Source organism: Rhea pennata, chromosome 2, assembly GCF_028389875.1.
Source record: "Rhea pennata isolate bPtePen1 chromosome 2, bPtePen1.pri, whole genome shotgun sequence".
Classification (NCBI taxonomy): Eukaryota; Metazoa; Chordata; class Aves; order Rheiformes; family Rheidae; genus Rhea; species Rhea pennata.
Window position 1 is genome coordinate 107991074 of NC_084664.1, and position 24103 is coordinate 108015176.

Consider the following 24103-nt stretch of genomic DNA (forward strand, 5'->3'; position numbering starts at 1 on the left):
TTACCCACGCCACACACGAAACAGCTTCGCTGCTCGGCTGCGTTGCTCTTTAAACCAAGACCAGTTGACACTTAGAGGCTTCTAATTCTTCCGCGTTTCTGATCCAGCTCGACGTGCGTCATTCCCGGCCCCAAGCCCCGCGCTCGCCTCCTTCAGTCGAGCCAGCGCTGTGCTCCCTCCCTCCGGCTCGCCCTGCCAGGCGGCTCCGGCAGCGAGCCGCTCGCGCGCGCTCGCCCGGGCGCCGGGAGCACGCCGGGCAGCTCCCACGCGCGTCCCGGCGCGCGCGCGGGGCGCCGGTCGCCCGCTCCGCTGAGCCGCCGCTGGGGCAGCGCTGCAGGTCGGAGCTGCGCTCCAGCGGCACGCAGGAAAAGTCGCTGCGCGGCAGCGGCGGGCGGGGGTGCGGGGGAAACGCAACCGGTATCGAGCGTCACACACCAGCTCCAGGCTCGGGGATCTCGTTATATCTGAATTATGGATACTGGGAGTTTTCCATTGTGTTTGCAAAGCGGTGCTTCGTTTATAAACACCAGATTTCCCTAAAAGGTCAGTCACTCCCCAGAGCAATAAACTTTTCCAAGCTATTTAAAAATCCAGACTGTTCTGTGCCTATTCCCGCTGCATTAACTTAAAAAGGTATCAGTAAGGAAATTTTATCCCCAGTTCCTCATCGCTTCTCTCTCCCATGTTGCGGGCAGACAGCCATTGAAAATGACCACAGAAACCTGCAGAATTTAAAGTTGCAAATTTATTATGAAACATTTTAGGGAGAGTCATAGGGTTTAAAATATTAGGGTGACACATCCTGGTATACTGTTGCAAAACAATAACCACGGGGAGAAATAATCCAAGTAACCTCAAGCAATCTATACACAGAAACTTAGAAAGGAAAAAGAGAAGGGGAGGGGAAGGAAAAAATACCGGAGAGAATTTTTTGAGACTTGGGCTCCAGTTTCACGTGCATTTCTTTGGCAAAACTCCCAGCTCAAGCCGTATCCGCCTCCCCTTTAGCCCCTCCGCTTGCCCCAGCCCCGCCGTCGAGCCAGCTTTCTCCGCCCGGCTGTTTCTCAGCCGGACGGGTCGCGGCGGTGCCACCGCGCCGGACAGACCGAGAGCAGACAGGACCGAGAGCGCTCGCCCCGCGGGGCAGACCCCGAGGGACAGGGCTCAGCACAGAGGTCTCTGCGCTCGAAGGCGAGGAGAACAGGCCAGGGGGGGACACGGGCTCAGCGCCGGGAGCCAGCTCGCTGCCACACACTGGCCCTGCGGCACCAGGACCCTTCCCCAGGCACTGGAGTCGCTCCCCCTCGTCTACGTTTACGAAACCGCGGTTGACGCGTAGCTGGATGCTGCTAGGTTTAAGGCCCCAATTCCAATAATAGGGTCAAGCTGGGGGGATAGTGGTTGTGGAGGACAGATAACTATCCTTTTGAGGGGTTACGAGAAGAGTACGTGGAGTTTAAATGATACGTTGAGTAAAATTGGGTATTGCTGACTACAGCACTGTTACCAGCGCAGGGAAATAACTCAGAACAGATGGCACATGGGGAGCACCTTCAAAACCGGGATCTTACCACTCTCGCACGACTTGGGAATCAATCAGCTCTACAGACACGTCGCTGCTGCGGCGGTCCGGCCTACAAGTGCACCCCGGGCCGCTGCCAAGGACGATTCCCCTTCTGTTGTAAAGTCTCCATTCCCAAGGCTTTAGGGCTTGAAGTGTAAAACAAAATTTCTCCGAGCTAAAAACTGACCTGCCTGTATCATTCCCAGACTTCATGTTTAAAATGAGAAGCTGGTTTGAGAGAAGTCCCTTTTAAAGACTGTTAGTAGAAAACAAAACACGTCAATATGGAGGTTTTAGTGCTCTCCTTTGCTTTGCTCTCCGACAATCGAAGAAACATCCCTGACTGTTCAGGCACCTTTTCGGCTCCTAGAGGGCATTCGCTCACAGCACAAAATGATTGCTTTGGCACGACCAACGTTCTCGGCGCAGAAAGGCACACGCGCGACACGCCGTACTCCCTCCGGAGCTCACTGCTTCCCGACTCTACCTTGTACTAACCGTACCGGTGCAGGCCCTGCGAGTCACAAATGGTTACAGGCTACCGTATCCATAACCAACACACCTGCAGCATCCTCAGGAACACCCCTGGAAAAATATGAGGATCACTACCTATTTATTAAGAATTTACCATCAAGTTTTCATTGTGAATCAAGCCCTTTAGGAGTCAGCTGTGGCAAACGCCTCATAGCAACTTGTCTTCCAGCAAGGACGGGGGACCTGCTTCCTCCTAAAACTTCCTCTTGAGCAATTCCTTTGAACCTCTTGAGCAATTTCTTAGCAATTCCACCAGGAGCTACCACCACCACCGCTGCTCTGGGAGAGGGCTGAAAGCTCCCTTAGCAGGCTTTGGCATACTGAGTTGTAACGCTCCTCTAAAAGCTGTTGCAAGTCTAGAGGTTAACATGCTAGAAAATTCTTTCTGGAACCCATAAGAATAAAAACTGCTTTTTTTTTATTTCACTAAATACTTAAAGATATTAGAAGTTTCCCACTTGCACTGCTTCCTATCCTGTTCTTTCTTCGCTTCTCTGAAGACATTACTGATTTTGGCCAGGCTCTCAGCCCACCCTAAAAGGTAAGAAGCTCCTAACAAAGCCTTGTTAACAGAGATTGTTAAAAAGTGAGGAGAAAAACCCCCTTGAAATTAGTATATATAAGAGGATATTTTTTTCCCTGTTTGCAGTACACTTTGTTATTTGGATCACCACAAAACTGGCTGGTGCACTGAACCTCTGCACAGAGGTGCTAGTCCCTTCACGTGTGCAGAAATAGCCTAAGTACCTTAAGCCCAGAAAATCACCTGAGATCAGCACCAAATATATATATATATATATACATATATATATATATATATATATATATATATAAAAACCCTTAATGTTTTGTGCTGCACAGTCATGCATAGTTACGTGCCTCTTTGATCCAGGCACGACGGCTAAGCCACGTTTTGGCGGCAGGTGCCTTTCATGGAGGATTTGTCCTCTCATGCTCCCAGCCAGGGCGGTGAACACCACCACCACGAAGCCAGCACCCTGCAGGCACAGCCAGCCGCTGGGCACAGTCCCCACGGCAGCCCCGTGGATCTTCAAGATTAGGCTGACAGTCACCACCTCCTGCTGCACCACTTCCACATCCCAGCCGCACAGGCTGGGTCCGAGGGTGGCCGCTCCAACGCCGATGTCACCTTGCTCCAGCCACCTTCCTTGCGCCAGCAGCAGCGCGGGTACCGGAGCAAGAGACCTGGCTGAGTTACACACCAGCTTTCAGCTGGATCAGCTCTCTGCCCAGATGAAAATCGAACTAAAATTGAAGTGCTTGCTCTGTAGCTGGGTGAAGGCTGATGCCAGCACCAAACGAGGAGGCAGGAATGAGGCGGTAGGGCACAGGTGGGCGACCAGGACCATCCCCTCTCCATCAGTCTGCCCCGAGCTTAGCTTCCAGTGACGCCAGGCTCCCACGCTGAAGGTCCCATGTCCATCCGTCTGTCCGTCCGTTCCCCCAAGCTGACACCTTTGCCCCTTTCTGGGGTGAATTTGCACCTTCTTGGTTAAGTTTGGCTCTCAAAGACTAGGTTTGTCAGAAAAAGGTACTAAGAAATGATACCATAACCAGGGAAAGGAAAAGTGCTTTCCCCATTTACAGTGATTTCAGGTAGCTTATTTGCCAGCGCATGCCTATCTAGGTATATTATTTTGTTTTGTTTGTTTTAATGTGATTAGGTGAAAGCAACCAAACAGATGGGAACAGTGTGGAGATTAGTGAAAAAATAGTAAGTTTTGAGAAAGGATTTAATGCAGAATATGACAGTGTTTAGGCCTCTAATTTAAATTCCTGTTAAAGCTGTTCTTTACTCTGCATTAATAGGAAGGATTGTGAAATTGATTTCTGATTTTTTATCACCCTTTGCAATCCTCAGTTAGAGAGCTCCCTCCAAACCCTGATTCCTAGAAAAACAGTGGTCCTTGATCTGTAGCGTTACACAGCACACATGCTCCATGCACTGGCCACGCATGTGGTAGTTTGTTTTCCTGCGCTGGACGGAGGGTTCAACCTGGGACACAGAATTATAACATGCTGTTTTAAAAGTAATCAGCATTTCAGACCTGACTAGTCCTAGCTCTGTTTACACTGCTGAGTGAGAAAATCTACTCATGAATTATCCTTGCTGCAGCTCTATTAGTCCTTGCACATATGCTGGACACAGGTAATTTACAGATGTCTCCTCTAGCAGGGTTAAATGGCACAGTGATAACAGCACCCTGGCCCTGTTTACCCTGGAGATTACGCTGCTGCTAACTTCGGTGCTCCCGTGCCCCCACTGAAAAACAGGTACAGAATTTCCTAGCGCTGATGCATAAGGAATGAGAAGTGCCGGGCACAGAAAGGTGGCTGTAAACCTGAGGGTGATAATCAAGCCCAGGCTGCTCGGACTAGGAAAGCAGCCCTAAAGAGGCAAAGTAACTTAGTGGCTGAGAGAATTCTACGCAGGTATCTGGCACCTTAAACACCGGTATACAGTGACTTCCACTTAATTTAATCACTGACTAATTCAGTTCTCCATTTAATTCTATTAAAAACTCAGGAACAAAATCAAGTGTACTGAAAATAGTACAACCCCTTCCATCCTTTATTTTGATCATATTTCATAGCTTTCGGCTGATGTGATGTTCTAATCTAATCATTGGTTGTAGAAATGAGCCATTTAAGTAAGGGAAAATACTAAATTAATGCTAAAGAAAGGACTATAATCATAAAATAAAAATCTGATTTTTATTCCGTTTTCCCCAAAGTAAATGCAATGGAGTACCTTGTGCTGGACTCTGTGGAGTCTAGGTGGTTGAGGCATCACTACCCTAAGTTCCTTTGGGTTTCCAGGCAATTTCCAGTCAGTACAAGGAAGAATCAGCCCTTCGGGTGTTTTTTGTTTGATTTTTTTTGTTGTTGTTTTTGTGTGTTTTGGGTGCCTTTCTTCTTTTTTCTTTTTCTCCCCAGTCTATTCAAACAGGAGCTAGAATACATGCACTAAGGACCACATTAAAAACCTGAGAGAGAACCTCATATGTTATCCTACCATAGAAATAGGCAAAAGTGAAATAAGGGACAGAATTAGCATAGGTGCTAGCATCTATGCATATGCAAGAATCCAGCTCCAACATAAAACTGAATGCCCTGTTGTAGAAATAGGGGTTGCTAAATAAGCTGTTAATGGTATTTTACACACAAAAAGGAATGTGCATTCTTCCACTAAAGCATACTCTTTGGAGCTACAGAGAGTCTCCTGCCAGGTGGATTATTCGCTCCATAAATCTCAATGGCCAGCAAACTCCTTGGCAGCCAGGAAAAGAAAATAATGCAGTTGACTGCAGATTAACAGACTATCAAGATATTTTAGTACTTTCTGCCTAAGGTGCATGGAAAGGCTTCACAAAGTTGGATAGTGCAGAAGACTCTCAAAATCACAAGAAACTCCAGCAATCTATTTAAAAGAAGTTGGGAAGTTTAAAAAAAAAAAGAAAGAAAAAAAAAAAAGTTTAAGACATGGATCCAAGATATACAGGGAAAACAAAACCAAGATTAAAATAAGGTACAGCAAACATAATCAGAAGATGCTGTGCTGTGTTTTATTTCTAACATGAATATAATCGTCTGGTTTAGGGATATGAAACTCTACCTCACTGATGGTGCTGTCTAGTGACTGGCTTAATTCAAAGAAAAGGATGAAGAAAGGAACCTGGAAAAACTGCTATCCAAAGAGGTGTGGGGGAGAACAAGAATAAACATAATCTACCCTTTAAGGTCAGAAAAAAATGTTTTAAAAGCTACGATGCCATTATAAGTTACTCTTAACATTTAATTTAAAAAATGAAGAAGGAGAAGTAGATTGATACCAGTAAATGAATCTACAAGCAAAATGAAGGAATTGATTTCTGAGTAATAGTCCACATTTTTATCCTATGGTTTCACTATCGTTTGTCTTGCAATATTTACATACATGCTGTCTGGATGAGTACTCATAAATTAAATTAACCTTGGATAACTCCATGCTGCAGCACCTTTACAGAAATTGCTGAGGAGAAAACAACTCTAGGAATAAATTGGGGATGTGTGGACCAATGGAAACCAAGTGAGTCACAGACATGATAGGTCTGAAGGATGGGAAAATCTCTTTATAAGAACATGCCATTAAACATTACAATCAAACATAAAATTGCTCTGCCACAGCAATTTGTTTTATTTGCATTGTTAAATTTCTTCTCCTAACAATAATGGATAGTTTATAGCATTAATGATTTATACAAAAGGAGCTGTGTAAATGAATCCCAAATGGGCTGCTGCTTTCCTAAGAATTGTAGACTTAGTTTCCTTCAACTTGATCACAAATCAGTGAGTCACACAAATTTCACATCTGCCTCAGGATACAATGGCACAGCTTCTAATGAGGTTTCATGATGGATTAAGTTCCTATGGCGCAAGAGAGGTGCAAAAACTTATGCAAATTCAAAAAAAACATACTGCATATCCACAAACATCCATAGTGCAACAATTGTAGATGCTTTGCCATTAACACTGCTAACACTGAATCCTGTAGGACTATTAAAAATGAATTCGTTACTCCTGGCTTCTGCTTTCCCGCTTAAAATAAAATGCATGTTTATATACAATTCATGTATGTCCATACACACACATCCTAGAAGTTTTTTCTCTGCTAATAAACCAATATAATTATCTGGGGTCACAGATACAATTTAAATGTACTTGCACTGCACCCAAGAAAAAGATGTGGACAGAGATTTTTTGATGTGGAATAAGATTTGGATTTACTATAGCTTATATCCCATGCTACCATATAACAGAGTATGTTATTACCAACCCCTACCATTTAAAAACCATGAGTCAGGTTCCCTCAAATTAGAAAAGTGGCATTAAACAACACTGTGGGATGCACTTCGATCATACCTTTCCAGCCTTCTCTGACCTTTAAGTCAGAATGGAGATACTTGTGAGCTCCCTTGATTCCAGCAGCTGAATCTTTAAGAAAGCCACTCAACTAACAGGAAAATCATAAGAACTGACAACACAGGGAGTAAGAATCAGAACGTACTCAAGGCTTCTTCTGCAGGTATAATATGTTCAGCTCACGCGGAAGCACAAGGAAGCTTCTCACAGTGCACTTCTTTTTCTGACTAATGCCTAAGTGAGAGTGTACACAATAATCCTCGCAGAGGAGACGTGAGGCCAGAGAGGGGAGAGAAAGTCCACAAAGAGGGTCGGTCTCAGGATCCTTCCCGTCATTCTCCCTCAATCACTTACCAGGCTCCAACAAGCAAAGGCAGAATATTGCCTTCTAACCTGCGCTGTCTTTACAGTAGGAAGGGGAAAGGATGCAACGGCTACCTTTTATTAAATAGCTGTGAAATCAGCAGCACAGAGTGAGTGCAAATATTTACAAAAGAGCACTGTCCTATATAGGCTTTATGTTTTAATCTACCATTACAGGCATTCCTCAGCAAACAGCAGCATTTCTACAGCTTCTTTCATATTGGCAAATGAGTTAGACATCCTAAGAACGCATCATATATATCAGCAGGAATTAAAAGAGAGAGCTCAGTGCTCCGTGGGAATCATGTACCTCACCTCTGCTTGTATAAAGTACACTTTTGGACAAATAACTTGGAAAATGACAACCGTGCTGCTGAAGCTACTAGGTTATTTTTGCCAAAATAGACTATATTATCTTTTCATTTTGTATAAAGGCAATAAAAATTCATAAGATTCATACTTTGCCTTTAAACAAAACAGCTTGGTGATACAGCATTCACACCACATGGTTTTTAACATTGCCATGAATGGTCTGCATTCTTCAGTCTTTTTGACATGTTCACAAGGATGGTGTTTACACTGATTCGTTCATAGTACATCATATCACATTTTAATGATTCAGTACAGCTCTGACAAAAGGAAACATCTGCCGTAATTTTTTTCTTTCCTGAACTTTATCACGATTGAAAATCTGACGTTTCACCAGCCTATGTGCCAACTGAAAAGCACGCCAAGTTCGGCACTTCCTGATACATACAAATGTGTGCAACATGAACAGCTAGTACCAACAGCGCTAAGCCATCACTGACTTGTCAGTTCCCACCACAAAAGAGAAAAAAGATCACAGTTTGTGGGCAATAATTTCATAATCTTGATCTGGTTTCCATATGACAGAGTGCAAGAGAGAGAAAGCAAAAGAAAAAAAAAAAAAGCAGGCTTCACAGCCCTGTGTGATGGCAACATAAGATTTCTATGTCTTGCCATATTGCAGCCAGAAAAATATTAAAGCAGCATGTCAAAACTGGCATAGCTTCTAAGAAAAGACTTCCAAATATCGCTTGATGGAGAGCATCCTAGCAACTCGATAAGAACCTGAAAACCACATCTGTTTTACATAAAATGAAGGGGCTCACACCCACACAATGCCAGCATTCGTTTCCAGCAGAATCAATGGCATCTACAGACTCCAGCTGCTTCCTTCCCCGGATACTACGGCTACAACAGGTAGGCAGCTCACCAAGTTGCCCTGACCATCGCTAACTTCTCACACCATGCCTGAGGGTGCCTATCATCGCCTTTAATGGCACAGTTATTCAGGGCTGAAGCAAAGAGATGGACACAAAACCAGTGATACCAGTGATACAAGTGACCTAGTGCTGGTTCAAGCATGAAGAACCACAGGGGAGTGGCACTACTCAGTAGTGATATTACTCAGGCCATGCAGGTGGGAGGAAGGAAAGTTTCTGAACATGCTCCAGGACAGAGACAGGTCCTCAGAGAGGTTGAATGGGTTCCTTCTGACTCCGCTTCTCCATCCACTTCTGACCTGCTATACCAGCATTACCCACATAGCCTATTTACATTGGAAGTATTTCACTGGAGCGCTTCAGGGAGAGAGGTTTTACACAGAGACAGAGAAAAGGAAAAATACCCTGCATACAAAAAAACCATAAAACTGTCCCAAGTGCATGACATAAAAGAGGTTTAAGCGGATGCACGGTTCGGTAGCTACAAGGTAGGGCTGAGATTCAGCTCATCTCCTCAGCTCTATCTAAGGCCTGCCAGGGACCTAAGGCAGGTCTCCTCAGCTCTCCAGGCCTGCTCCCCCTCTTCTCTCCCTTGGGATCACAGTAGCACCTATGCAGCATTCGCACAGATGAAGGCCCTACTTAGTTCAGTCTTCACACACTATCTGGTGCTGGCACCATATGAAATTTGGGCTGCTAAGCCTCTTCGGAAAACGACACATAACCTCCTGAACCACAAAGGTGCATTTTCAAAATCTGCCCAGTGGCAAAATTCCAAGTGATTCCAGTGAGAAAAGGGCAGGCCCCAAACAGCTGCAATAGCACTTTTTGTGTGCGACAGCAAAAACAAAATTTGCTTGAAATCTCATCAGACACACTGGGAGCTGACAGCTAATGTGTCTTACACTTATTTGGCTGGTATTTTTGGACAGGAGGCTGTGTTTTCAAGTACTTCATTGCATGTTCCCACTCTGCACAACTGTACATCCGACACTGCAGCGACTCAACAGTGGCATTTTGGTCAAATCCACAAAAGAGAGACCTTATATCCCATTTGGGTGGGATTATTTTGTGTGTGTGTGTGAATCTATGTGTAAAGATGAAGTTTGATATTGAGTAAAGTGTTTTCAGGTTTAAAAAAAAAATAAAAAAACAGCAGTCTCCCATTTTGCATATATATGCATGTGTATACACACATGCACCATGCAAGAAGAGTTAAGAGTGAGTAAACAGTGAGATCAGTCACTCTTACTTGTACACATCACCCTATTGGGATAGCAAAACTGCTAATGCTTCAAATTTGGCAAGATTGAAATTTTTAATAAAGAACATGGTTTTTATTAGGATTAAGGTAAAGGATTAAAAACAAGTAAATCCAACCTGTCATGCAGGCTCCAAGGAGAGGACTGTGTTTTCAGGTTCAAACAACAAAATTCCAGGCTAGGAGGGCAGGACATGACAGGGACAACACACCTTCCCAGCTGTCTCAAGGCAAGCTCAAGGCAGACACAAGCCTCCCAAGCAGCGAAGGGCCAAAAGATCCTGCAATCTTCCTTTTCAAGAAGGGTCTCCGCAATACTTCCAGTCTGCTGAGTTTTAAACTGAGGCTTAGAGAATTGGCCTGAGTCAGGTGAACCCTCTGTGCAATGCAGCCCCAGTGATCCTCTGCCATCACGACTGAGCTTGGCGCATTCGTGAAACGATTCAACAACCACCAACCTTGACTGCTCACCTATTAACTGTGGAACGCGAGTCAGGCTTGCAACGCTGTGAGACAGGCTATTTTTACAACTCTTGGGATGTGCTGTCACAAGAGTAAATCCCAGTCGCAGATTTACCGAACGGGCTAAGGGGATTTGCCGGGGATTTTAGGACACTCAGCATCCTGATCTGAATATGAGCTCAGGCCAGGCTTTTCGCCCTTCAGAAGTCATGGACAAATGAGTCGTGAGACCGCGCAATCGCCCTTCAGATACACACTTAGGAAGCCCTGTGATGTGCACAGGTCTCTGGAGTATTGCAACCAAATACCTCTTAACCTCCTGCAATGTTACCGACATTTTGGGGAGCTTTTTTAGCCCAAAATAGCCAGTTACCCCTGCTCCAAAGTCAGCAACACGACATACGGAATCCCTTCACTGCGGCACACCACGTTCTCAAAGACGTTGACACAAATCATCCGCAGGCGACTAGATTCTCAATCAGGATTTCACCTACATGCTACAGTGTGTTTAAAACCAGACTCGGGCACAAAATTCATTTAAACTAAGTTAACAGTGGTGGAAATGCACCTTCTAAAAGCGGTCAGAAGAGCGAAGAACAAGATTTTTAGCAGAATGACATTAACCTCCACTTCTACTGCTTGATGATACCACTGCACCCTGGGGAGAAAATACATCCCAAAGCAGATTTATTGCACTGATGCTAATTCTCCTATTTCTGTAGTCTCAAGCAAATATAAAACAAACTTGTAATTATTTAGGTCACAAAGCTTACACCATGTAACAACAGCTCATTGATTTTTTTTTTAATTTCTTTTGGTCTTGCTGATAAATTCAGCACAGAAATATAATTCTCTGGATAACCTTTATTCTCAGAAATCTGATCCCCTCACTTCAACCGATACACAAAATAGTCTCACGGAAAAGTCTCAGTGCCTCACTCATGGCACATGCATCAAGTTTGAGAAATGTTGCCATACAACCCTGAGTAAGCGCACAAGGCTGAGTTGCTGCTGCGGCCTTTAACGCTGCATTTCCTGATGTGGAAGTTGCATGGCATTGTATGAGTGCAGTTTGGCTAAATTAATTAGAAAAGGCACACCCATTGCAGTTCTCATCCTGTTTTTTAGACACCTCAATTACCTTACGTTTAGACGCGTCAATTAGCTTTACCTTGTCAATATATCTAGTTTCTGTTTTACACAGAGAAGAAAGTAAGAAGGGAATTGCTCAATGTATGATAGTGCATACAGGGAACATGGATCTGTCATACAACCCAAACCAGCACTCAAAATCTAAATTTTTCCATTTTAAGCAGTTTTCTTAGACACCTAGAATTTCAAAGGACTTGGGCATTTGCCCTTCATGATCTTTCATACTCTTGCTCTCAAAGCCCAGACTATTTTTTGTTCATTTTAGGTGTCTTCCTCAAAGGAAGATTTAACCTGAATATCTCCAAACATTTTCAGAAAGTTATTTTTTTCTTCCACTTTTAGAGGTAAGAGTTGAGTCTCCAAGTGTTAAATCTCAGAATTTTGTGGGTCTGTTCTGTTAAAAAAAAAAAAAAAAAAAAAAAAAAAAAAAAAAAGAAGTTGTTGTTCTTGATTTTTTTTAGCACAGTGTGAACTTCCATTGCATAAACTGGCTGGGTCCCAGTTTCCAAAATGTTAGTGTTTTATCTTTGCTGCTATTTTTCTTCAGTTAATACTTTACAATTCTGCCTGTAACGTTTCTCTATTGCCTACACATTTTCCCATTTCTAGTTTGACAGTACCGTAACTCATTTGTTTTCTCAGTGCATCTTTCAGCCTCACTTCCACTTCACAGTGCAGATGTCTAACGCAGATCGAGGCAGGCATTGCAGTACATTTCTTTCCAAAAGAAATTCCCCACCTCCTGATTTGTTTCGCAACATAGCTATCAAAGCATTAAATAAATAACATAATAGTTAGCATATACCTATTGTTTTACATATTCAGAATGGTTTGTTTTACAAATTCAGAATGGTTTATAGATGTTACTTAACTTCTTCACACGCTACTTGTTTGCAAATAAATACAGAAGTGCTTATACTATATGCAGAGAAACTGCTACAAAGCAAGTCAACAGCTGTAAACTAAATAACTGGATTGACAGCTCCTTACTCCATTTCCAAGGCTTAAATTAACCCTGTTTATATGAAATAATAAAAAAAAAACTGCAGACCACCTTCTGCAACTGATTAAAATGTAAGCTAAACTTTTCTTATTGCTTTTTCTAAAAAAAAATCCCAAACCTGGGTTCTCTTCCCTCACAGTCTCACACACACACAAGCATGGCTCACTGGTCAACACAATCTTCAAAGTTTCCCATCTTGAATGATTTGTTTTCAGGAACAAAGCCTGGATAAAGTCCAAGAAGCCAGTGTGGCTTGGCAGCAGCTCAGAAGACTGTCTAGGTGTGTCTGGCTTGCCCAACTAGCAACTCTTTGCCGGTCCTACATTCAGAGCACATTTATATTTTGCAGTACTGCAGCAACCTGAGCATTAACTACTATTCTTTCATTTCTGAAAAGGTTACCAGTTTCTCCCACTAGCTCTCCAGGCCTATGGACTCTGTGACACTTTGGTTTTTAGCTGTTGGTTGAGAATTTGATGGCAAAGCAAATTTCATCGCGAATGTGTGGATTAGGATTTACATCTGGGAAAACAATTTCCCCAAATATCTGCGTGAAAGTAATGCAGAACCATACCACAGTGTAATGCTTAGTATTCTCTTTCTGAAAATGGAAGCATTAAAATACAAGGTCTACGCCTGAGAAATGCAAAGAAACTTCTGAAATGACTAAGATGCCCCACTCATGGCTGTGCAGTCAAAGCAACCGTCTCCTTCTCTCTCCGCTGCCCTGGCCAGGTAGCACCTGCCACAATAAAGATTTGTTTTTCAGCTGTATTTTTAAAACAGACTCCACTCAATACTGGTATCAGGTCAATATTTCCCAGCTACAGCCCTCAAATTGTTAAATCCTGAAATAGGTCCCTCTGAAAATTATTATACTAATGTTTCATGTACAGAAACACTGAGGGAGATGAACATTAATATTAACCTAACAATATTGTTCAAACAGTAAGAAATCCCCCTTCCGCTCCCCCTGCCTGCCAGCCTCTACTGCTTAAAACTATGAAAATTAAATCCATAAGGGCATTTACAGAGAATATCTTATTCAGGGAGCAAAACAAAAGTGACTGACACAGTTATTTGTCACTGACGGTAAATAAATTCACACAGTTTACAATGTTTACTCTGGAGTGCCGGTAAAAGATCCATTCCTGATGCATTAGAAACAAGTCTCAATGACAAACTTCAGCTCTCTGCTCCAGCAAAGCTGATGTATTGACTAGACAGGTAGATATTAGGTACTCCGAGTGTCTGGCTGCTATGGAAATCACATTGTGCGCATCTGACCATCGTCAATGGCAGAAGACAAGTGCGAGGCTCATTCTTATTCCAGCCAGGAAAAAGGCCTCGTCTGCATTAGCCTTTTTACTGAAAGGCTGCCATATTTGTCAGTTCAGACGCATGTAAGATAAGCTCTTTCCCCGTTATCTAATATTTCACCAGGCAGTGGAAACGACGGATAAGCAGAACCTAATAGTCTATGTGGGCAGGAGATCTTGAATGCTGTCAAGCTCAGCACAAGGCTGGGATGCCCTACACAAGGGGAAGTTTACAGCACAAGTTAATCACTTCATTTTGAAGAAAAACTAATAGGGATTCGGAAAAACAGTTGCGACTTATCCTCGCTGTGCAGCGAGCCAGGAGACAAGTGTAAAACCCTTAGTGCAGTCTGTTTCTCAGTACCTTTCCCTCCCTGTAACGCAGGTACCACTCAGCTAAAATTAAAGTCCAGTCAAAGAGGATTAAAGGAGGAAGCTGTAAAAGCGCTGCTTTCCCTAAGCAGCAGGAGGGAGCAGACAGACCTGCAGGGAGAAGCCGAATGAAAAACACAAAAGTCTACCTTCTCAAAACGCTCTGGCCCATTAATCCCTGCCCACAGGAGCTAGCACGTAAAGCAAAGGCACAACGGCAGCCGGCTTTAACGTTACCCATCCCCTCTAAAACCACCCGAGTCCCCTGGAGCCTTCGCAGCAGTTGCGCGCGCAAGGGAGAAACGTTCTCGCTCCGTTGCAATGCTCCCGGGCAGGATCCAGTGGTGCTAAGGGAATTCTGCATAAAACTAAGATACTCAGCCTGTTTCAAACCTCACAAAAGTACACACGATTTAACAGCACATCTGCTTAACAGATATACCATCTCAAATAGTAGTGACAGTAGAGCAATACTGCTCAGCTTAGTGCACGGTCTAGAGACTCGAACCAGCTTGCACAGAGGCGCAGTCCCACCAAAAGCTTCTAACACTGTTGTGAGCCCCACAGAATGGCCAAGCTCTGGCCAAACAGTTTTTTCATCTGGCAAAGTGTCCTCTACTCTCTAGTCCCCAGCCGGTGCCCGTATTTTAAAACCTTATTTGAGTGACACCGCAAATTCTGCAGTGTACACGGCCTCCCAATGTAAAGTTTGCACTTGGTACTTCACCCGCTCACTGACGGCATTTCTGCTCCTCACCACCACAGTCAGCAGCTCCCTGGCTGCCAACAGCAACCAGCGTGGGATCGCTGCTGTCAGCAGCGCGGCACCGTCCGTGCCCGCAGACGACGGCAGCTCGCTCCCACTCCCGCCCCGTGACCGAGCGGGGCACCAAAAGTCACAAGAAACCTATTCACAGAGAGGCAGGCGCTGGCTCCCGTCAGCACTCACCCCGTCCTGCAGCCCGCTGACCGCGGGAGCACGTGCGAGGCGCGTGAGCCGGCAAGAGAAACAAAGCCCAGTCTGCGTCTAATTTTAACCTTGGCAGCCCTAAGGATGTTCGAGGCCATCTTTACCTTTGGCTCTTCCAACTGCCCTGCCTGTAAGGCCGCAGTCCTGAAGGCTCTTGTGCTGTCTCCTTCCTGCTCTGAAATCTCGGTCGGATGGGAGCGTCCGGCAGCGCACGGGAGCCGGCTGCCCTGGAGAGGCTCAACAGCCCTGCGCGCACTCGGGATGCTCCACAGTTTCTCGGCCTTTACTCAGCCGAGCCATGCAAGGTGCTTCCTAATAGCCATGCGAGGACGTGGGAGCTGGTAGGAACCGTTCAACATAAAACGACCAGCCGCAGGATGCCGGTAGACAAGGGCAGAGGACCCAGGCCAAGAGCTCCTGGTACACACAGGGCCGCAGCTGGGCGAACTCCCTTTCCTTGCACTGCCCCCTCGAATCCAAAAACCTGTTAACTAGGGCTCAGCTACCCGCTCCTTGCGTGGGAGGCTGCGCCCAGCACCACGGTGCAGGCCCTGGCCCCACGGCGGCGAGCTAGCCCTTGGCATCGCACAAAGCAGCGCTCTGCCATCGGGGGTGTCGAAACCAGAGCGTGAAACGTGGGAAGGAGCGAAAGACTGGTGTCACCTTTTGAAATGCTTTATTTGCTGTTAGTTCCTCATGCTGCAGCAATGCCTTTCTTAAAAACTGGGGGGGGGGGGGCAACAGCCCGATGGTCTCCCTTCACCTTTTAAGGATTCCACCGCTGCCTGGACTCTGCACGCAAACGCGCAGGGGACATCCCAGGTTATTCACGGTAACGTCATCGGTAAAACTCAGCCTCGGGGTTACTGCACAGCCTCATTCACGTCTGTGATGGGACCGAGTAAAAATACAAGTTTCTGGAGAGAAGTGTATGTCACATAGCTGCGCAGCATGACCTCTTCCTTTCCTTCATGTTCCAGCTAACACTCGAATGCTTGCAAGAAATAAATCATCTTATTCCCTCTGTTTCTGAATTTTTTTTTCCAGGGGGAGAGGGAGCATACCTGGGTTAGACACAGACAGGCCTACTTAAAAGCAGTCTCTGGCAAGTCCATTCTCTAATGAAACAATTGGGGCAGAATGGCTCCCTCTTAATGTTACATATAGTCATTAAAAATGTGCATTTGTGATTCTAAAAGCTGCTAGAGGCAAAACACAACAGAGAGATACATACTCAGATTTACATTTCGTTTCCAGTCTTGTAGATTCAGTGGAACTAAAATTAACATCTCTACCTTTTATGTGCATTTATGGACAAACATTCATTGAATAGTAACATACACACACATTTGAAGTATCTTTCAGTAGAGGACTAAATGCCTTTTTAGAAACATAAATAATTTAGCATCGTAATACTGTGAAGTGTGTAAGGACACTACTGCATCTAGCTTTGGGGTACCCAGGATGTCGTCACCTTAAAACAGCAGAATACGTTGGCTTAAGCAGAAAATACATGTGGTTAATGGACACATATATACTTGAACTGCACTAGAAATCATGGCTAAATAATAATAACAGACTATACAAATAGTAATAATAAATAATACAAACTTAGCAGTGGGATCTTTAATTATGAAGATCTACAAAGACCTTTGTTTCACACTTCATCCACGCTTGTTGACATATTAGTAAAATTAGTTCATTCTCATTATTTATTTGTATTACAGAAACACAAAGATCTCTCAGTGAAGAATCATAGCTCTAGTAGCCTCAGCACTGTGTAATTAAAGAAGATGGTCCTTACATCTGCTATCTTGAGATGTACCACTACGATAAAAAAGATAAAATGAACTGCTTATGAAAGAAGAGGATGCGATTAAGGAGTAAAATGCTCATATCCACTGTTCCCAGTTCTGGGTACATTCAGCTCACCAGCTGCCTAGCCACTGTCAGAAAAAAAATTAAAAAAAAAAGCCTGAAGGGAGCCTGCTTAGGATTTTAACAGAAAGCACTACCCATACATCAGGTACCACCTACTGAATCACTGAGACAGCTTTCTGTTGCAGTAGGACGCTCTCCCACCAAGCCATGGTACAGTAAATGCACAGCTGGACTAAATGGGACAACAGAAAAAATTAGCATCCATTGTATTTACTGAGTTCCAGATGTACTCTGGTTCCGCTGAACAGCAAAAGAAACAGTGGGGAAAATGGCCCAGACATTTCTACAAATAAAACTCTTTTTCCTAGTACCAATTCTTTAGTGTTTTTGCTCTCTAAAGAAACACCACATACTGGAAAATAATTAAAGCTTAAAAAAACACCCAAAATGCTATCTGAAAAGTTTGACTCAAGTAACAGCAAAGGAACTAGAAGAATACATAGATCCAATGCTGTGTCCTTATTATTTAACAGAGTCTTTTTCACCACTAGAAGCTGGAAAAAACAAATCACAAAGCTGCTCAATTCTTTTTCCTACTGCCTGAACTCTACTTTCCTTCCAGTCTATGCAAACCAGGAACAGAAAACTGTACTTTGTTTTCCCATAACAGTTTGCAATTTCACAGCCCACTTCAAATAACTTCTAGTGGTAATTTTTTTCTCAAAACTCTTAGGAGCAGGGAACCTTTAATAATTTGCTCGTACGGTGCAATAATATGAATTGAAAAAAAACATACAGACAAATAGAAACAAATCAGTGGCAAGTTGGCAAGCTAAGTTGCAGTTTTAAAAAACACAAAAAATAAATTAAGGTGAGGGACTATATGAAAGTAAAAAGGTGAGGTGTAATATGCACCTAAGCAGGTGCTCGGAAGTGATGATTTCACTGTCTCCGCTGATTTAACAGCTCAGGAGCTCCTGGCACACAACTGCTCTATCTCCAGCATCTCTGCACTGGACAAAAAGGTCTCTACAGAGAACCCATTTGTAAAAAGGTGGTTCTTTAGGCTATTTTAAGACAATAATTTACAATGCCTATATTCACTTTGTATTTTGTTGCTGAGAAGTGCAGAAACAAACTGATTGTTCATCTTTTACAGTAGTTGAAAAGCACAGCGCAATTTCAAGGGCAGATCAAAGTTAGACTAATTATTTCCTTTCTGCATATCCTATAACTAAATGTAACAGGTCACTGGGGAAGGGTGAAACAAAAGATGAATGTATTTGCACACACTAACAACAAACACTAAGAAACAAGGACACTATTTATATAATAAAAAGATGCATAAGGGAAAACATCAAAGCCTGTATTACATATACAGATCTGCAAATATATCACCAATGGTGCCTAAATAACTAGGGAAATATATTGGCTGTTCTCTTTCTCCACATTTAGTTCAAATTAAATCTAACTGCTGAGGTGACTAAATCCCAGAGCCTTTGGCAGTACTGACCATGAAGGTTTGATAATTGTAATATTGCCCACTTGAAATTAATCCCAAGATAGAAAACAAAAAAAAAAAAAAACAAAAAAAAAAGGGAAAAACCCACAGTGTTTTCATTATTTTCTATTTTTAGAGCCATTTGAGTTTATAAGGCAATACCTTAAAGATTTAGACTACAATCAGGAAGGCTACAAATATGCTTTATTATTTTTTTTAATGAAACTTGACATTCTTATTTATACAGTTCCAGCAATCAAGGCTTTAAAATACTCCAACTGTCACAAGAGCTGAAGAGTGGTTGCTCATAGAAACCTGCAGAGCAAACAGCTATTGCTCTGCATTAATTCCTCTCTAGGAAATCTCAGCAGGGATATTTTGCTTAGGTTATTGTTCCTTTGTCCTCTTCCCAGGTTTCTTCATCTGCTAGTCGAGAAATCACGAGCTCTTTGGGGAAAGGACAGTGTATAAGTCGGGTGTTTTGTCCATCTGTCTGCAATTGCAAAGATGTTCTCTATGGCATATTCGTAAGCACTCCTGCCTTCCACTGCTGCTTCACAGAAGTACCTACGTAACTCAAGATGACCCCAGCACGCAGGGACCCTTGCAGATAGCATATAATACATAATAGCATCTGTCAAGGCTCAGGCAACTTTCTAATTCCTGTTAAGACCCATTAAACACTCAACTGGTCAAAAGTGAATTTGTGGCAGATGAGCAGTATGGCTCCTTGTTTCGAAATGCTCCCCTGAAAAACGCATTCCCAGAAAATATGCTCTTTTCCAGCAAACAAGGCTTGCTGGAATAGGAAGAGAAAAGGGAGTGGGCATTTTCATGGCAGAAAACCCTCTTAAGCAGCCAGGAGGCAGCAGGCAGGGAGTTCCCACGGTGCAGGATGGAGGCTCGGCCAGAAGAGTGGAGAGTGCGGGTGGCCACGGCCAGCTGGGCGTCTAGCGGCCACAAATCCTGCCGGAGGCATCCTCTGCATAGTTATCGCCCCTTTCTTGCATTCTTGAAGCCTGAGGAAAGGCTGTCACACCTGTCTGACACCCAGGAAAGGCTGCCACGCATCCGTCCAAGCATACAACCTCCGACAGGGAGGAGTATGAATGGCTCACCTGAGCTTCTACAGCAAAATGAGGAGCAAACCCAAACTCCAGTTCTCCTCACAAATAAAGGGTCTTTCATTTGTTTGACAGTACTTTCTTGTAATGAGTGCCCCTTTGCTGTTCCTTGACTAAGAGTACAGATATAGGCATTTCTCACCCACATAGTACTCAAATGACTTTCAAACCTTGGTGTGAGCGTGTCATTTTTTATAGCTTTCACACCCCAGTTGAAACAAAGCTCAGACAAACCCTGAAAAACTAAGGATCTCTCCAGACATGTCTAGACTCTCAGTTCAACAAGGCACAATATTCTTGAACTCTCTAACCTTTATGGGAGGTGACCAAAGCCAGCTCAGACAGACTAAACTGACACACCGCCAGCTAATACCCTGAACACCTTAAAATGCAAATAGCTCTAATCTTATTAAAAAAATGATGCAATTCACCCTACCATGACAGCAAGAGGGGGAAGGGAAGTAAAAAATACTGCTGATAGCCTAGGCTACCAATCCCATCAGACAAAGCTGTAACATTTATGAATTATTTCCACTTCCAGTCAAAGGAGTCCTGAGAATTAAGATTTTTTTTTTTTTTTAATCCATATTGAGCCTGGTAAAAGCTGTATCTAGGCTAAGCGTGGGAGGTGAAAAACTGCCACCATCTCCCAAAGACATGACTAATGCAAGATTTGGTAAGTCAGAAAGACAATGCCAAGTCTTTCCTCACACTGTACAACTTGGATGAAAGCAAATATGTAGGAAGGGAGGTAGATCATGCCAGTGTAGGCTGACGCAGTATCTGCCATTATAAAACAGGTACCTCACAAACTTAGATGGAGCAAACAATGTAGAAACTGAACAAAAACGTAGCTCCTTGCAAGCCAGAGCTTTCCCATTACCCCAGCTCCTCAGAGGAGCCGATAACAAGGCAGCTTGGCAATCACAAGTCAAATCCTACTTGTAGAAGAAACTGTGCCATGGATGCAGTGAGCCTCATGCACTGGCTAACTGAGATTGCCTAAAAGCAACTCATGCACAACATGTTAAAGAACAGCCTCCATCTCCACTCTTATAGTGTTAACGTTCTGAACATAAGGTAAAGGCGGATTAGTGAAAAAGTCTTCACTCTGACTGGGCTATTTGTATTCGGTATCATGGAAAAATAATGCTGCTTTGGATTGCTGCACCCCCTTCCAGCCAATATTTTCCGAATTCCTTCCAAAGACTTTACAATTTTGAGTTTGGCCCTCAGGGAAAATGCCCCCAGAGAGGCTGGATGATTACAGGCTTGTGAGATTGATCAGGTTTCCTGATGTCCAATTCATTCCTTCTGCAGGAGCAGAAATGTACAATCAGCTAGGGCTAACAAACAAAAAGGATAATAAACAGGTCTCTGAAGTGTTTCATAAACTGCTTCTTATCATATGGTACCACTAGAAGAGCTGTGCTGCAATAGCACAAAAACCTTATGGTCAGGCTAACAAGCAAAGACACATAGCTGCAAGGACTGCTGGAGTTCTGGAAGCTATTTATGATGGCAATCTGCAACTAGTGTAGAGTAGCATGTCCAGAAGGAGTGTGGCAAGCTGACAGAAAGTGAGTACCAAGCTTCTGTCTTTTCAAAAGGTTTTGCTCAGCTGGGTTTCCCTATGGAAATGAAAGCAATTCACCATGGGATGCCAGGGAAGAAGAGATTGTTTTGGTGTAAGCCCTGTAGAACTTCTTCATTCTCAGCTTTGCAAAGAATGCAGCCCCAAACCGTGCTTCCTATCACATGGAAGACCTGTCAAAAATAAAACTAATCATTCTATAAACACCATTATTATCAAATCTACACCCACCTCCAGATAACAGTTTATTGTTAAACCTATGACTGGAAAAAATCTCTTGCCAAGTGACATCTCAAAGTAAAACTAAAAACAAACAAGCTACCCAAAATGAAATGCACCCAATGAACCAAAAGCCAAACAGCTCACAAATGCTATTGCAATCCAGCGCACATACATACACAATTGATATACCATATTGTTAGCCTGAGTTTCTGTCTGTCTTGGATCATAAAGGCTTACTATGAATCTATTCTCAGGTGAGCTTTCCCACGCCATTAAAAAAATGCTCATCCCTCTTTGAGACTAAAAACTCATGTTTAAGTCAGGTCACAAGGGAAGGGATGAGACAGTCCCTGTAAGTGAGCTGGGCTGAACTACTCCACTGATAGATTTCAGATCAGGAATCCAGCCACAGTCTGCCAGGCAAGCAGCCAGCAAGAATGTCAGCCAGCAACAGAGACCTGCAAGCAACAGGCAGAAGCTGAAAGCAAACCCAGGATGAGAATGCCACACCACGACCTGCACCACACTAGCTGGAGAGAAGCTCACTGAAGAGACTGGTGATCTTGTAGAGGAAGTTTCATAAAGTGCAGGCAGCGTAACTGGTTTCCTCTCTTTCAGGTTGTGCTGGATCATAAAACAGATCAATTCCATCAGCAAAAAGTGAAATTCTACCACTGTGAGACACTTTGACTAACACCCTCCACCACGGATTGTTTCTCCAGCTTACGCAAGGGTCCAGCCAACCAGGATTACAGCTCTGTAGAGAACCTCACAGATCTCTCTGCTCGCTCAATGCTATCCATTCCAGGCTTTCATAGACTGAGTGTCTCTGAAGTCCAAAAATAAGTCATTGTTCTTGTCATCGTTCTGCCCGCTTTGCAGAACTTTTTCCTGCAGGATCTGAGCATTCCCATGGAGCAGACTGGAACTTTATGTTGGCTTTAGCCTGAGAATGGACTGGCAAACAAAATGGGAAATTGAAGTGCATGGTGTAGCAACAGGATAGCAATATGGGAGTTCAACATTTTTCTTCACAGCCCTGCAGACTCCACAGCATCTAATGGCAACACTACTGGAAGATGATAGTGTTAAAAAAAAGTGACAGGAGGGCTTCCAGTTACAAGCCCCACCTTCAAATTGCTAGAAAGACTTGGATCAGTCATTCCAAGTAAATAACCTAAGACCCCTAGCACAGAGCTTCACCCAAGAAAAGAATTTTGCTCATGTCTTTTGCTCCTCTTCTTTGGCTCTGGCCCCAGTACAGCGCTGCTGACTGTCTAGCTCCCACAATCTGGCATGTAGAGACAGGAAACTGGAGAGGCGCTGCAATACTGGGAACACAAGTAGTGCCAGCACAGTGGCAAAAAAGCAGGAGAGGGGATGTAAAGCTCTGTAACGCCCCACAACCACCCTCAGTACAGCCACATGAGTGACCATCTCTGTGCCATGGCAAAGGAAAAGATCCTAAAAAAGCTTTTGGAACACTGAAAGATGAATTGGGAAGTTTTGCACTGTTTTTCCTCATTCTGCTAGGTTACTGAGTGCAGGGGGAGATGGTAGACGACCACAGCTGTTCTACAGATCATGCACCACCGCATGTAGAACACGCAACACTGGAAAAACTATGAGAAATGTAAACTTTTGGTTTAACAATGTTGTCACTGTTTGCCCTGCCTCTTTGAAATCTGCCAGGGATAGCAAAGGGCAGAAGCAACCACAGTGATCACCACAGGAAGCAAAGGAGAGGCCTGGGCATTCTGTGAGTATCTATGGTACAAAAGATTTTTTTTAAAAAGTCCATTCAGCCAATTTTCTTGGATCACCTAGCCAGCACCTATAAAGGCTGCTTAAGTCATTTTTATGCATACCCCAAATATTGAACCAACATACACAAACTGGCACAGCCCTTCAGAGAAGAACCAGAATTGCTGAACCATGCAGGCTGGAAGGGGCCTGGGGAGGTCTCTAGTCCAACACCTTGCTCCAAAAGCAGGGTCAACTCTGAACCCAGACTGGGTTGCAACTTAGCTCCTGCTGACTGGACTGACTTTAAGAAACACTCTTTAACTCATCAGTACAAGAAGGGAACTGCACTAATTAAAGTGAATTAATTTCTAAAAAAAAAAAAAATCCAAAACATTGTATCAGTATTGCTTGGGTCTAAGTAACCAAGGCTAGCAAGAGTTTCTGAGAACAGGCTGTCGGGGCAACAGGAAATACTCTCCTCTCCCAGCATGAGTGTACGTAAGTGTTCACAAAGCTGGGCAGGTAACCGTCTCCTACCCCTAACCAGCCTAAACCAGCAAAGAGTCCGTCAGCCAGTATAATTTAAAGCCATTTCTTGAAAAAAAATGAGCTCTACCAGCAAAATAATCTTTTTTTTCTTTTTTTCTTTTTTTAAAAAGGCTCGTTTCATTTACATTCCAGTTTCTGCTGGCACAGCTGAATGTGTTAGGAGACTGATTTACGCACAGCCCTCACTGACGTACCAACATTTTCCAGTGGAGACTAAACTGCAGTCATTAACTAAGAGAACATTTGAGTACAACAAGTTTAAAGGAGCTCCCCAAACAATTCAAAACTACATGTCAAGCAATTTTTAAAAGTCTAG

General features: G+C 43.7%; 1 protein-coding gene across 5 annotated transcripts in view; it reads right to left on the bottom strand.

The window, feature by feature from the left end:
- The window catches only part of LDLRAD4 (low density lipoprotein receptor class A domain containing 4), a 285075-nt gene that overhangs the window by 17770 nt on the left and 243202 nt on the right, over nucleotides 1–24103 (bottom strand). Inside the window, exon 1 of one of the 5 annotated variants that reach the window (XM_062570086.1) lies at nucleotides 5–246. The exons of 3 other annotated variants lie outside the window; for them this stretch is intronic. The gene's annotated coding sequence lies outside the window, so the exon portion shown is untranslated. Of the gene's footprint in view, nucleotides 1–4; nucleotides 247–24103 lie in introns of those variants that run through there. One more of the 5 variants, XM_062570088.1, reaches the window with a different exon arrangement.